The 12,869-nt window shown below is 55.7% G+C and overlaps 1 long non-coding RNA gene across 1 annotated transcript; it reads left to right on the top strand.

Annotated features, from left to right (window-relative positions):
• The first annotated feature begins 1,694 nt into the window (after positions 1 to 1,694).
• LOC145523264 (uncharacterized) lies at positions 1,695 to 4,229 on the top strand. Its single transcript, XR_014066457.1, has 3 exons — positions 1,695 to 2,630; positions 2,727 to 2,810; positions 2,987 to 4,229. It is a non-coding gene; the product is annotated as an uncharacterized LOC145523264 (long non-coding RNA).
• The last annotated feature ends 8,640 nt before the right edge of the window (positions 4,230 to 12,869 follow it).

Raw genomic sequence — 12,869 nt, 5'->3', positions numbered from 1 at the left:
CGGCCTCTAAGCTCTGCCCCAGCCCCCCTCCCAGACTCGCTTGGTCCTCCTGCAGCGGCTTCTGCTTGTCTGTGCAGCGTGGGGTCCCCGCAGTCTGCCTTCCTCCTGCAGGTCCTCCCTCCTCTCTGCTTCCCCCTGACTCCCCCTCTATCTCCTTCTGTCCCCCCGTTTCTCTGTCTCTCCATCCCCTCCTTATATGTCGCCTGTATGCAAGAGACGCTCGCCGTGACGCTCCCCCAGAGCCGTGCTCCCACACACACTTCTGTGACCACTACCTACTGAACGCTGCCCGGCTGGTAGCGCACATGCCCACCCACACACGGCCGCCCTACAGCCCCGGCCTCCCCCCTGCAGGAGAGCCGCCCCCTCGGGGAGAAACCTGGCCGTCGCGCGGGGGCCTGGCTCTCCTTTCCACCGCACACCCCGTCCACCAGCGGGGCTGTGATTTCCCGCCTGGGATGTGGGTGCTTCACGCTCACCCACATCCCAGCAGCCTGGCTGATGGTCCCCTCCGGCCCGTCTCAGCCCCACCATTTGTGATGAGCCCAAAGCTGTCTTCTCAGAAGCTGGCCGGTCCCTCCGTCCTGCCCTCCACCCGGCAGCCTGCCGTCCCAGAGCCGCGATGGAGGCTCTAGACAGCGTGGACCGTCCCCTCTCACGCGCCTCTTCGAAGCCCCTGGCCCCTCGCTGTCCCTAGAGAAAGGCTGAAACCCTCAGGAGGCCAGCGGGCCCCCCGTGGGGCTGGGTGAACGTGCAGACGGGCTGGGCTGGCCAGCCACCACGCCAGCGTCGCTCAGGACGGACGGACGGTGTCTCCTCACTGCCCCGCGTTTATTGTTAGGTAACGTTAGTTAATTCAGTTTCACAGTTCACGGCCTATGGATCTAAATCTTTTCTGGTGAACTTATTTCTGGTTATTTCACACTGTAGCCCCCGGGGTCACTGGTGGAGTCAGGGGAAGCGCGGGTTTGGGGGTTTGTGTGTTGACCGCGTTCTCGCCGACACTTCACGTGCAAACACCGTCCTCCCGGGGGGAGCAGGCTGTGCCCTGGTGCGTCCACCCCGCCAGCCCCGCCACCTCACGCTCTGGGTCTGATGTGCCAAGGGCTTGTCAAAGACCAAACACCAGGTTTCAGGCGTTCTGAATTTTCTGGGTTGTTTTCCTTCTTATTTTCTGTTTCTTGATCTTGCCCTTTAATCTTTACCAATTTACCTCCTTCTCAAAAAAAAATTATTAAGTCAAAACCGCTGCCTCTAGTTCCCTTAATAGTTGTTTTTATGTAAACAAAAGGATGACAACATGCATGTCATTCGGCATCCTGACAAGTTTTCTTTAATTTGCCCGTTCCTTTAAAGATAAAAAAAGAAAAAATCTGATCTTTGTTACTAGGCAAACAACACAGGAACAAATAAAGTAAAAGTTAAAACTACAGCCCCAACTCCCTCTAATTCCAATCTGGCGTTATCAACATGAGTGTATTTTAGGGAAAATTGTTGAGTTCTGTGCTAATGGGGACATGGGGAGCTCTTTTTTTTCCTCTAAAACAGGAACATCTTAAGGTCACATCTGCAGATGGAGCCCCTTCGTTTCAGCAGTTGCGTAATATCCCCTAGTTGAGTTGTGTCACCACGTATGAAACAGTCACTTTGCTGGTGGAAAATCATATTATTTCCAGATTGTTTGCTGCGTCCTGTTTTCCAGTTTCCATGGCACAGAGCGCCACAGTGGACATCCTTGTTTATCAATCTCTGTGCTGACATGTTTCCACTAAGACTAAGGTCCAGAGGGGGCTGCAGGAGCCAGAAGATATTTGCAATTCAAATGAAACAGATGAGAACAAAAAGACTAGCAGAAATATGGAAAAGCAATGAGAAACTCACACAGCAAAGGAAGCCAACGGCCAGCACGCACATGACAGGACCAGGAACGGTGGTACCAACGCGATGGAAACTGACAGACGAGACCGACCCATCACCCCAGGTCGGGGAGGAGGCCGAGGGGGTCATCACGGCCGGGAACCGAACCAGCTCTGCCCAGGCCTCTCCCTGTCCCCCACGGAAAGCCCCACACCACGAGAGACCCCTCAGACCTGGGCACCCCCGGGAACGGGGCGCGCGCTCAACCTCTCTCCCCCGCCTGCCCGCGATCATCAGCAGCAGACGCGGGTCTGCGGGCACCTGCCTCCCACCCGGCCCTCTGACTGCGTTTCTCTCCTGAGGCTTTTCCTATCTTCCTCCCCATCGCCCAGCACCACCCCATCAGCAATACCCAAGTAACGGAGGTGACGTGGGTAGTCTCTGAGGCTTCCTTTCAGTGGCAGTGGTTTGGGAACCACAGTCCACATTTCTCTGTTTTTTATTGGTGTATAATGGCTTTATCATGCCTTCCCGGTGTCTGCTGTACAACCAAGTGGGTCAGCTACATACTTACATATAGCCTCCCTCCCAGCCCCGGCCTCTAGGTCACCACAGGGCGCAAGCTGAGCTCCTGGGCTGTAGAGTGGGTGCCCAGCAGCTGTCTGTCTCACAGGCGGTGGGGGATGTATGGCAGTGGTACTTTCTCAGCCCTCCCCCCCCCCAGGGTGCACACATCCACTCCCTACGTCTGCGTCTCTGTTCCTGCCCAGCAGGTAGGTCCATCAGTACCGTTTCCCAGATTCCACACGTATGCGTTAACACACGGTGTTTTGTTTTATTTTTCTGACTTACTTCACTCTGTACGACAGACTCAGGTCCATCCACAGCACTACATGGTCCATATTTTCAAGTCCTGCTCCCCACTGGCTTTTGGAGAACGATGTTTCCCCCAGGTAAGCAGCTTCTTTCCACCCTTGTTTCACCCTGGGTTTTGCAGGGAATGGTTTTATCAAATGCTTTGTGGGCGTTCTTTCATCAAGTTTTCCAACAAGCAGCCATCTCTCGTGTTCCTTTGTTGGGGGGACCCTGGTGGGCACAGTGTGGGGAACACAGCTGTTTCCCTCTCCAGAGCGAGGAGCCCCAGCCTTCCTGTTTCTGGGTGGATGAAGACGGCCGTTCCCTCCATCAGCCCCAGCCCTGCTCAGCATCTTGACCCCAGAGGCCCGCTTCCTGCGTGAGGACCAGCCCACATCCCCTTGAAGGAGGCGCTGTCCCCCGTGGCCGTGGACTTCTCCCAGCACGGCTGGGCTCCAGACCCTCAGGATGTGCTGACATTGGATTTTGGGAAAACGGAAGGTTGTGGTCACACGCCAGTCAGAGCTGGGAAATGTGGGAAATAGGTGAACAACAGGATTTCAACCCAAATCCGGTGCAGGACAGGCCCGGTTCTGGCTGTATCCTGCAGTGACCCCATGGTCCCTGGACCCCGGTGACGGGGGCACAGATGGGTCCCCGGGGCTCTGTGTCCCCGCTGGGCTCAGAGGTCACCACCTCGCAGGGCCTGGCCCACCCCTGGGGACCGGAAGGCCCTGAGGTCGCCCTGCAGACACACGGGGCCCTCCAGTCCTGACGGCGCAGGGTCCCACTAGGATTCAGAGCAGGACAACAAGCTCGGGGGGATCCAGATGCCGACAAGCCACTTCCGGGGCCACCTCCCTTCCTGACCGGGTCCCTGCGGCCTCTGGCTTCCTCACGGAGTTGAGAACTGGCCAGTGTCCTTCTCCAGCCATACAGACCGACCCCAGTCTTTCCGCGGACACCGCCGGCGCTGGCGCCCTGGCTCTGCGGGGTCTGGGACCCTGCCGGCCCCAAGCGGCCCACACACAGGAGCGGCCCGCACACAGGATCGCCCGCTGACTGGGCCTCCTGCGACGCTTGCCCTCCAGGCAGTGGGAGGGGAATTCAGTGAATCCCAAGAGGGCCGCCCCCAGCCCCAGGCCTGCTCAGGCTTCCCCACAGTGCAGGGAGGTGGCTGTCCCTGACACCCACCGCCATCAAGAAGGGCTCACCGTGACTCGGAGGCCTGCTTGACTGTCGGGGGGAGACCCCGGCAGCATTCCCTGGTCCTCATCTACCAGGACACCAGAGGGGCTCAGCCCTGAGGGAGACCGAGGTGGGTGGGGGGGCCCGCGGCCCAGCCCGGGGTCCAGCAGCTCTGCCCTGGGGCTCACGTGGTCCTGGGTGCTGCTGATCGAGGTCTCACACGGGGGCTCCAGAAGCCCAGGGGAGCAAGGAACTCTTCTCTTTTTGATTTAGAAAAATCCTTTCTTTCTCTTGTATTTTGACAGGAAAATAAACCTTTGGTCATGTGACACCCTCCCACAGGAGCCTGCTCCAGCTGGGGGGGACCCAGGGCCTGGGGCCGTGTCAGCCCCGAGCTGGCCCCGCGGGCTCCCCAGGACTCTGCTTCCTGCGAGTCAGACTCTGAGGCAGGGACCCACGAGACGTTGGCAGGAAGCACACGGCGGGGTGGGGGAGCAAACCCTGTCCACGAGGCTGCGGGAGCCCCTCGGGAGTGTCCCCGGGCTGCCTCCCCGCCCTTCATCTGTCCTTCACCAGCTCGGCCCAGCCCTGGAAGTGCTTAGCCCCAGACCCTGCAGCCCCCATGCTGGAGAGATGCTTAGGTGGGGACACACAGCACCTGCCACAGGCGGCTTGTCTGGGGCACAGATGGGGGTCAGTCATGGAGCTCCTCCCAGCAGAGGCTCCGGGACCCCTCCAGGCTCCTTCCCCAGGTGTCCTGGCCCTGGGGAGTCTCTGACTTCCAACCACGAAGGAGAAAGAGGCAGAGAGAGGGGCTTTCAGCCAGCAGGGGCCGGCTGGAGGGGGCGTCCCTCCTGCCCACTGCCCGTCCCTGAGCCCCAGGCCCCACCAGACCTCGGGGGAGGCTGGGGTTGGGAACAGGGCCCACGAGCCCTGCTGGGGCTCACAGCGCGGGAGTCTGGGGAGGACGAGAACGCGCCAGGAGGGCAGGGGGCCCTGCACCGGACGCCGGGCAGGGAGGCTGGGCTGGTGGGTCCCGACATGGGGCTGCCCGTCCTGCACATGGAACACCAGGGATGAGCCCGCGGGAAGAGCTGCAACCTCCCCTGGAGCCCTGGGCTAAAGGCACGCAGGACCAAGCAAAGCTTTGCTCCCGGGAAGGCCAAGGGTAGCGCCTGCCTCGCGGTTTGTTGGGCAACAGTGCCACCTGGTGGCCGTCTCTGCACACTCCTTCCACTCCCTTCCTGGAGGAAAGGAGCATTTCCCAGCACGAAGCCCTCCAGCCTCACACCCCACCCGGCAGAAGGTGACTTTTTCTTTAATTACGCAGCTGAATTCAGGCGGTTACTGAGTTCACCAGGAAAGAGATAAAAGTTCCTAAAAGCACTCTTGGAAAAGCAGCCAGGGGTGCCTATCGTGGCATCAGCTTCCCCCGGAGTGTCTGCCGTGGATGAACTTGACCTTGCGCATCTGTCCAGGGTGGGGGGGCGGGGAGGGGGGTGACCACAAAGATCTGCTCCGTGTCTTCCGAACGCTCCCCATTTTTGAAACCACGGGAGCAGTTACAGTGAGAGGTTCTAGCAACCACCAGGCCCCCGCGACGCCCGTCGTCACAGACGACGTGGCAGGATGTGAACGTCCTGGTGCTCTGACGGCAGCTCTCCAGGGCTCAGGGGAAGACAGCAGGCAATGTCCAGAGGCTCTCATCTCCCCAGTGTGATGGCTCACTCTGTCCCCGCGGCCCAGCCTTGGTCAAGCACCAGTCCAGATGTTGCCCCGAAGGTGCTTTCCGATGAGATTAACGGTTAAATCGGGGAGGACTTGGAAGAAAGCAGACCACCCACCCTCCAAGGGGTGGGCCTCACCCAGTCAGTCGAAGGCCTGACGTGCCAAGACTGAGGTTTCCCAGAAAAGAAAGGTTTCAACCTCCAGGTGGCAACACAGGGAGGCAGAATGCGTCCCTGCCCGCCGCCCTGCCCAGGCAGATGCGCCCCCTCCTCCAGCTGCATGAACCAGCTCCTTAGAATAAACCTCACGGAGAGAGAAGACCAACGGGATACGCACCCACCGCCTGGCTGTTGCTCAGGGTACCGGGAGGTGTGTGCCCGCTTCCTAGGAAACAGTGACGCGCCCACTGCTGGCTGGAGCTGGGCGTGGCCGGAGCCCCGGGCGGGTGTGGGGAGGCAAGGCTGTCGGGGTCCACCTCGTGCCCCTGATGTGGGAAAGCTGGGAGGCCCCCCGGGAATGCTCCGTAACCCAGGGGCGCATCCAAACCTTCCACCTTCAGTCTCAGCAGCACTGCACAGCCCCACCTGACCCCACGCAGGCAAGCCCAGGGCCCCAGTGACTAGAGTTCTTTTACCTCTGGGAGACTTTTCTGAATGATGCGCTCTTCAAAGAGTCGCTTTGCCTGATCTGGTGTCACCTGCGTGGCTGTAAGTGAACCAGACTCTGACCTGCATCCTCAGAAAATGAGTGACGTGTGAACGGACGGCATCGTGAAACCGGTGGGTCTTATCAGACAAGTGCTTCTCCCCGGTTGCGCGTCCTGTCTGTCTGTCGCCGCCCGAGGTTCTGCCGACCGTTTCAATGCGAAGACTGGCTTGAGGTTTTGTACCTGTTGTGGAATCCTGCCCCAAGGCCGCAGGTGCGAGGCCTTGCCTCAAGGCCTCGGCCACAGCAGTGAAGCCCAGAACCAAGGTCACCTCTGGGACTGACTGACCCCTCTGTGATTATTGCCAAAAGCCCCCCCGACCGTCACCAGCCGGCTTCCTGATCCCAGTTAGGCAGAGTGCTCATCCCCGCCGTCACCCCATAGCACCCTAACCAATCACCTAACGCCAACCTCCCAGCAGGAATTTTCTTTGTCTCGAGGCTATGAGTTGGCTGCTAACCCACGGCCGCTCTCCCTGGCCGTCGGGAGGTCGGCCCGCGGTGCCCGCGGTGCCCGCAGAGCCACGTTGTCTCTGCTCTGTTCTCGATAACCTCACTCCTTTCTGAAACGCTCTGTGTCCGGACATCCTTTTCCAGCCCACACTCGGACTGCAGACGACACCTATCACTCCTGACAGGCCTCGTGGGCAAGGCCTTCTTCTCGGCTCTTTGACGTCACAGCCCCCCACGGTCCCCGGGAACCCGAAGGCAGAGTGACCTCAGCCCCAGGTCTGAGGCCCCTCGTGGCCGGACACGCCTCGAGCAGCCAAGGAGAGGGGCACCTCCGCCCTTTCCCTGCCTGGGTCCGCCGGTGCCGGGAGGTGGGCCAGGGCGCTGCTGACAAAAGACAACCTGTGCGATGCAGTTTCCCCCCGGGGGGGAGGGAGGCAGCTCAGGGCTGGGCCCACACATTTCTGGGGACCGTGAACATGGCTCTGATGGGTTCGGTCACAACTGTGAACCATGGGCAGCGTCGTAGGCAGGAGGACACCCCCCCCGGCCCAGGCCCTCTGGCTGCAGCTCTAAACACAGACGGCTGCTGTTTCCCTCCAAAGGGGCTTTCTTCCAGACGGTTCCTGGTCCGTGAGGAGCCGCCACCCGGGACATCCCGGCCCCCAGACAGCGCAGCGGGAGCCTGAGCGGCTGGTCCCTGCAGAGGCAGAGCTGGGAGGCTGCAGAGGGCGGTCAGCCTGCCCACAGCTGCACAGTTGAGGCAGGACTCAGGGCCTGGTCACCACCAGAGCTCTGAGTTATCGAATAAAGTGTGACTGGACCCTCCTTCTCCATGTTTCTGCCTTAAACGGTGCTGACAAACTCAACTAACGTGTGTTTTTGTCATTTTAAAGGTAGCCAGAATCTCAAGAATTCAAAAATTAGAATTCCCCAGATGTCACCCACTCCTGGCAGGACTGAGCTTCCCACCGAGGACGCGAAGGCCTCTGAGGCCGAGGCCCGCCATCCAGCCAGGCCGCGCCCGCCGCCCCCGCAGCGTTCCCAGGCCGAGCCTTGCTCCAGGCTGCAGACAGAGCCTCTCTGCACAGCCGGCCTTATCTCACAGCAGCAGCTGTGGGAGAGATTAGCTCTTAAGATGAGCTTGGATTTGAAATATTTTCACCAAAGACAGAAATGTTTGAAGATACCAAGTTCCCAACGTCAGTTTATCGAAAGGTATTTGGGCCTTTGCAGCCCAGTGCTGATGGCCGCTGAAATCCGCCTGCTGGGAACATTCCGCGGGGCTTTACAGCTTCGCCGCAGACCCTGGCCACTGTGGGGGCCGCTGGGGGCGGGGGCGCAGAGCAGGACGGGCTGGCTGCCTTTCTGAATCCCTGCTCCGGTCTCACGGTGGGAAACGGGTGGGAGGAAAGCATTAAGGGAAACACAGCTTGAAACCCATTCCCTGCCTTAAAGAAAACTCCATGAAATGGTGATTCTTTTGTACTAGGGAGATGTTGCCATGAACATACTCACTGAACTTTCATTCGTCAGACACACACACACTCCACTGTTTCAGGCTTCCATTAGCCAATAATGAAATATTGCTTCAAAATCAATAGTCTTTGTGAGTAAGGACAAACAGCCACCGCCTTGTACTCTGGCTTGAGTCCACTTTCCTAGCGTCAAATCAACTAGGTTTTACCATTTTCGTGTCAGCCCTAAGGGGGCTTCCCTGGAGGCTCAGACGGTAAGGGATCCTCCTGCAACCCAGGAGACCCAGGTTCGATCCCTGGGTCACAAGGATTCCAGCCGAGCAACTAACACTAACATCAGCTCCCAGTTCAGTTCAGTCGCCCAGTTCTGTCCGACTCTTCGAGACCCCATGGCCTGCAGCACGCCAGGCCTCCCTGTCCATCACCAACTCCCGGAGCCTACTCAAACTCTGAGGGTTTACAAAACATCATTTTGACATGATGCGTAGATTTGTAACATTTAAAACTGCCCATAGATTCTGTGAAATGCAAACTTTTGAGGGGACTGGAAGCAGAGAAGGGCAGAAATACCACACTGGAGCCGCCCTGCGCACTCCTCGGCCCCTGGGGTCCGGCACAGTCGCCCCCGCACGTCAAGAGTTAAGCAGCAGAGACACGTTGTTTGTTCCCAAATAGTCCCTTAATCCCCTGAATAAAGTTCCCATCCCACGGCCCGGGTTACTTATGGCTGTTACTTGCTGTAGATAAGTTTGCTTTCAGCCTAGGAACCTTGCAAGTAAGCAGAGATAAGAGAGGCAAAGTAAAAATAACTGCTAACAACTTGAGGCTTTGCAGGAGCCTTGAGATCCAGCCTACGTGAGCTGCAGGACAAACAAACGTTCTGCTCCCTTGAAGGCCAGGTGGCTCCAGGAAGTCGCCAGTCTGCCTGCACCCCTTCATCTCCGATCCCCTGCTCGCCCTTTCCATTAGGGCAAAAGAAGCTGAATCCTACCCCAAAGAACATGGTTCTTTAGGGCATTAGTCCACCATCTTCTGGACCTGCCAGCTTCTGAATAAAGGCACTATTCCTTCCCCAAGACCTCACCTCTGGACTCTCTGGCCTGTTGTGCAGCCAGCTGTACAGTCCTGGACTCGGCAACAGAAGGACACTGGGAGAAGGAGTGAACACTTACAGTTTCATGTAAAAAAAGCTCACTTGTGGGCGTCCCGGGCGGCTCAGTGGTGAAGAAGCCTCCTGCCAATGCAGGACACAGGTTCGATCCCTGATCTGGGAGGACCCCACACGCAGGGGAGCAGATGAGCTCGTCTGCCACCACTATTGAGCCCGCTCTCTAGAGCCCGGGAGCTGCATCTGCTGAGCTCACGTGCCCCGAATGCCGACGTCCTCACGCCCCGGAGCCCACGCCACGCATCGAGAGAAGGTGCGACAGGGAGAAGCCTGAGGAGCACAGCCGGAGACAAGCCCGCACAGCAGCAGTGACCCGGCCAGAAATACACAGCCGTCTGTGAAAAAGCACGCTTCTCACGCCAGAAAGAGAAAGACAGACCCTGCATGTTAACACAAGTATATGGAATCTATAAAAACGGTACTAACGAAGCTGTTTCCAGGGCATAGAGGACAGCCCTGCGGACGCAGAAGACACAGCAGAGGGTGGGACGGATCTCGCGGTCGCTCTGAAACATATGCGCCGCCATGTGTGAAACAGACGGCCAACAGGAAGCTGCTTTAACACAGGCTTGTCAACCTGGTGCTAAACCTGGTGACCACCTAGAGGGGTGGGATGGGGTGGGGGGCAGGCGGGAGGCTCAGGAAGGAGAGGACACGGGTATACCTCTGGTCGGTCCATGCTGATGTAAGGCAGAAACCAGCACACTGGAAAGCGATTATCCTCCAACTAAAAGTAAATGAATTTAAAAAAAGAGTAAATTTTTAAAAACACTTCTAACACCTGAGTTCACGGCAGATGTTGCCGTGGCGGTCAGCACCCCTCACCCACGAGCGCTGCAGCTCATCAGGACCATCGCTCTTCTCAGCACTTGGTGATCCAGTGAGCAACGAACACTAAGGGAAACACATCTGCCTCCGTTTCCATCTCCAACACTTTCCCTTTGTCACACAGCTTTTGGAGTCTCTGCTAATACTTTTCCACCGTTTTCTCTTTGACTTTCAGTCTGTGTGGTTCGCTGGCCCTGTCTTTAGCTCAGATTCTTGCCTCAGCTGGGTAGAGACTCCTGACGGCCCCTCTCAGGAGGCATTTTCACTTCTGTTACTGCGTTTTCTTTGCTTTTCTCCTTTGCCTTTCACTTCTCTTCTTTTCTCAGATATTTATCAGGCCGTCTCAGACAACCATCTTGCCTTTTTACATTTCTTTTTCTTGGGGATGGACACTGCCTCCTGTACAACGGCACGAACCTCCATCTATAGTTCTTCGGGCACTCGGTCTATCAGGTCTAATCCCTTGAACCTGTTTCTCACTTCCACTGTATAAATAAAAAGGATTTGATTTAGGTCATACCCGAATGGTCTAGTGGCTTTCCCTACTTTCTTCAATTTAAGTCTGAATTTGGCAATAAGGAGTTCATGATCTGAACCACAGTCCGCTCCTGGTCTTGGTTTTGCTGACTGTATAGAGCTTCCCCATCTTCAGCTGCAAAGAATATAATCAACCTGATTTTGGTATTGACCATCTGGTGATGTCCATGTATGGGCATCTCATCTCTTGTATTGTTGGAAGAGGGTATTTGCTATGACCAGTGCATTCTCTTGGCAAAGTTCTGTTAGTTTTTGCCCTGCTTCATTTTGTACTCCAAGGACAAACTTGCCTGTTACTCCAGGTATCTCTTGACTTCCTACTTTTGCATTCCAGTCCCCTATGATGAAATGGACATCTTTTTCGGGTGCTAGTTCTAGAAGGTCTTGTAGGTCTTCATAGAATGATTCAACTTCAGCTTCTTTGGACTTAGTGGTCGGGGCCTAGACTTGGATTGCCGTGATATTGAATGGTTTGCCTTGGAAACGAACAGAGATCATTCTGTCATTTTTGAGATTGCATCCAAGTACTGCATTTCAGACTCTTTTGTTGACTATGAGGGCTACTCCATTTCTTCTAAGGGATTCTTGACCACAGTAGACAGACTGGTTCCAAATTGGGAAAGGAGTACATCAAATCTGTATATTGTCACTCTGCTTATTTAACTTCTATGCAGAGTACATCATGAGAAATGCTGGGCTGGATGAAGCACAAACTGGAATCAAGATTGCCGGGAGAAATATCAATAACCTCAGATATGCAGAGGACACAGCTGTCATGACAGAAAGCAAAGAGGAATTAAAGAGCCTCTTGATGAAAGTGAAAGAGGAGAGGGAAAAACCAGACTTAAAACTCAACATTCAAAAACTGAAGATCATGGCATCTGGTCCGATCACTTCGTGGCGAATAGATGGGGAAACAGTGGAAACAGTGAGAGACTTTATTTTCTTGGGCTCCAAAATCACTGCAGATGGTGAATGCAGCCTTGAAATTGAAAGACTCTTGCTCTTTGGAAGAAAAGCTATGTCCAACCTAGACAGCATATTAAAAAGCAGAGACATTACTTTGCCAACAGAGTAGTCAAAGCTATGGTTTTTCCAGTAGTCATGTATGCATGTGAGAGTTGGACCATAAAGAAAGCTGAGCACCAATGAACTGATGCTTTTGAACTGTGGTGTTGGAGAAGACTCTTAAGAGTCCCTTGGACTGCAAGGAGATCCAACCATCCTAAAGGAAATCAGTCCTAAATATTGATTGGGAGGACTGATGCTGAAGCTGAAGCTCCAATACTTTGGCCACCTGATGCGAAGAACTGACTCATTGGAAAAGCCCCTGACATTGGGAAAGATTGAAGGCAGGAGGAGAAGGGGATGACAGAGGATGAGATGGTTGGATGGCATCACCGACTCTATGGACATGAGTTTGAGCAGGCTCCGGGAGACGGTGAAGAGCAGGGAAGCCTGGCGTGCTGCAGTCCTTGGGGTCACAAAGTCAGACACGACTGAGCAACTAAACAGCTACTGCATTTCCTATTTCTAGCATCTATATTTTTTCATTTATTTTTTAAATTTATTTTTAATTGGAGGATAATTGCTTTGAAAGTAAAGAAAGTGTTAGTCATTCCTCTGTGTCCAAGACCCCATGGGCTGTAGCCCACCGCGCTCCTCTGTCCATGAAATTCTTCAGGCAAGAATACTGGAGTGGGTAGCCATTCCCTTCTCCAGGGGATCTCTGAACCAGCAATCAAATTATGGTCTCCTGCATTGCAGGTGGATTCTTTACCATCTGAGCCACTAGGGAAGCCCAATGTAACTTATTGTTAATTGGAGGATAATTGCTTTACAGTACTGTATTTGTTTCCGCTAGACAACAAAGTGAATCAGCTCTGTGTAGACATACATCCCCTCTTCCTTGAGCCTCCCTCCCGCCCCTCTGGGTCACCACGAGCGCCAGGCTGAGCTCCCAGTGATACACAGCAGCCTCCCACGAGCTGTATATTCCACACACGGTGTATGTACACGTGGATGCTACTCGCTCCGTTTGCCCTCCCTCCCTTCCCCTGCCGTGTCCACAAGTC

This window comes from Giraffa tippelskirchi, chromosome 10, assembly GCF_054371585.1.
Source record: "Giraffa tippelskirchi isolate mGirTip1 chromosome 10, T2T-mGirTip1v1.2.pri, whole genome shotgun sequence".
Classification (NCBI taxonomy): domain Eukaryota; kingdom Metazoa; phylum Chordata; class Mammalia; order Artiodactyla; family Giraffidae; genus Giraffa; species Giraffa tippelskirchi.
Note: the sequence above shows the minus strand (reverse complement) of the source record. Positions and strands in the feature narration are given on the sequence as shown.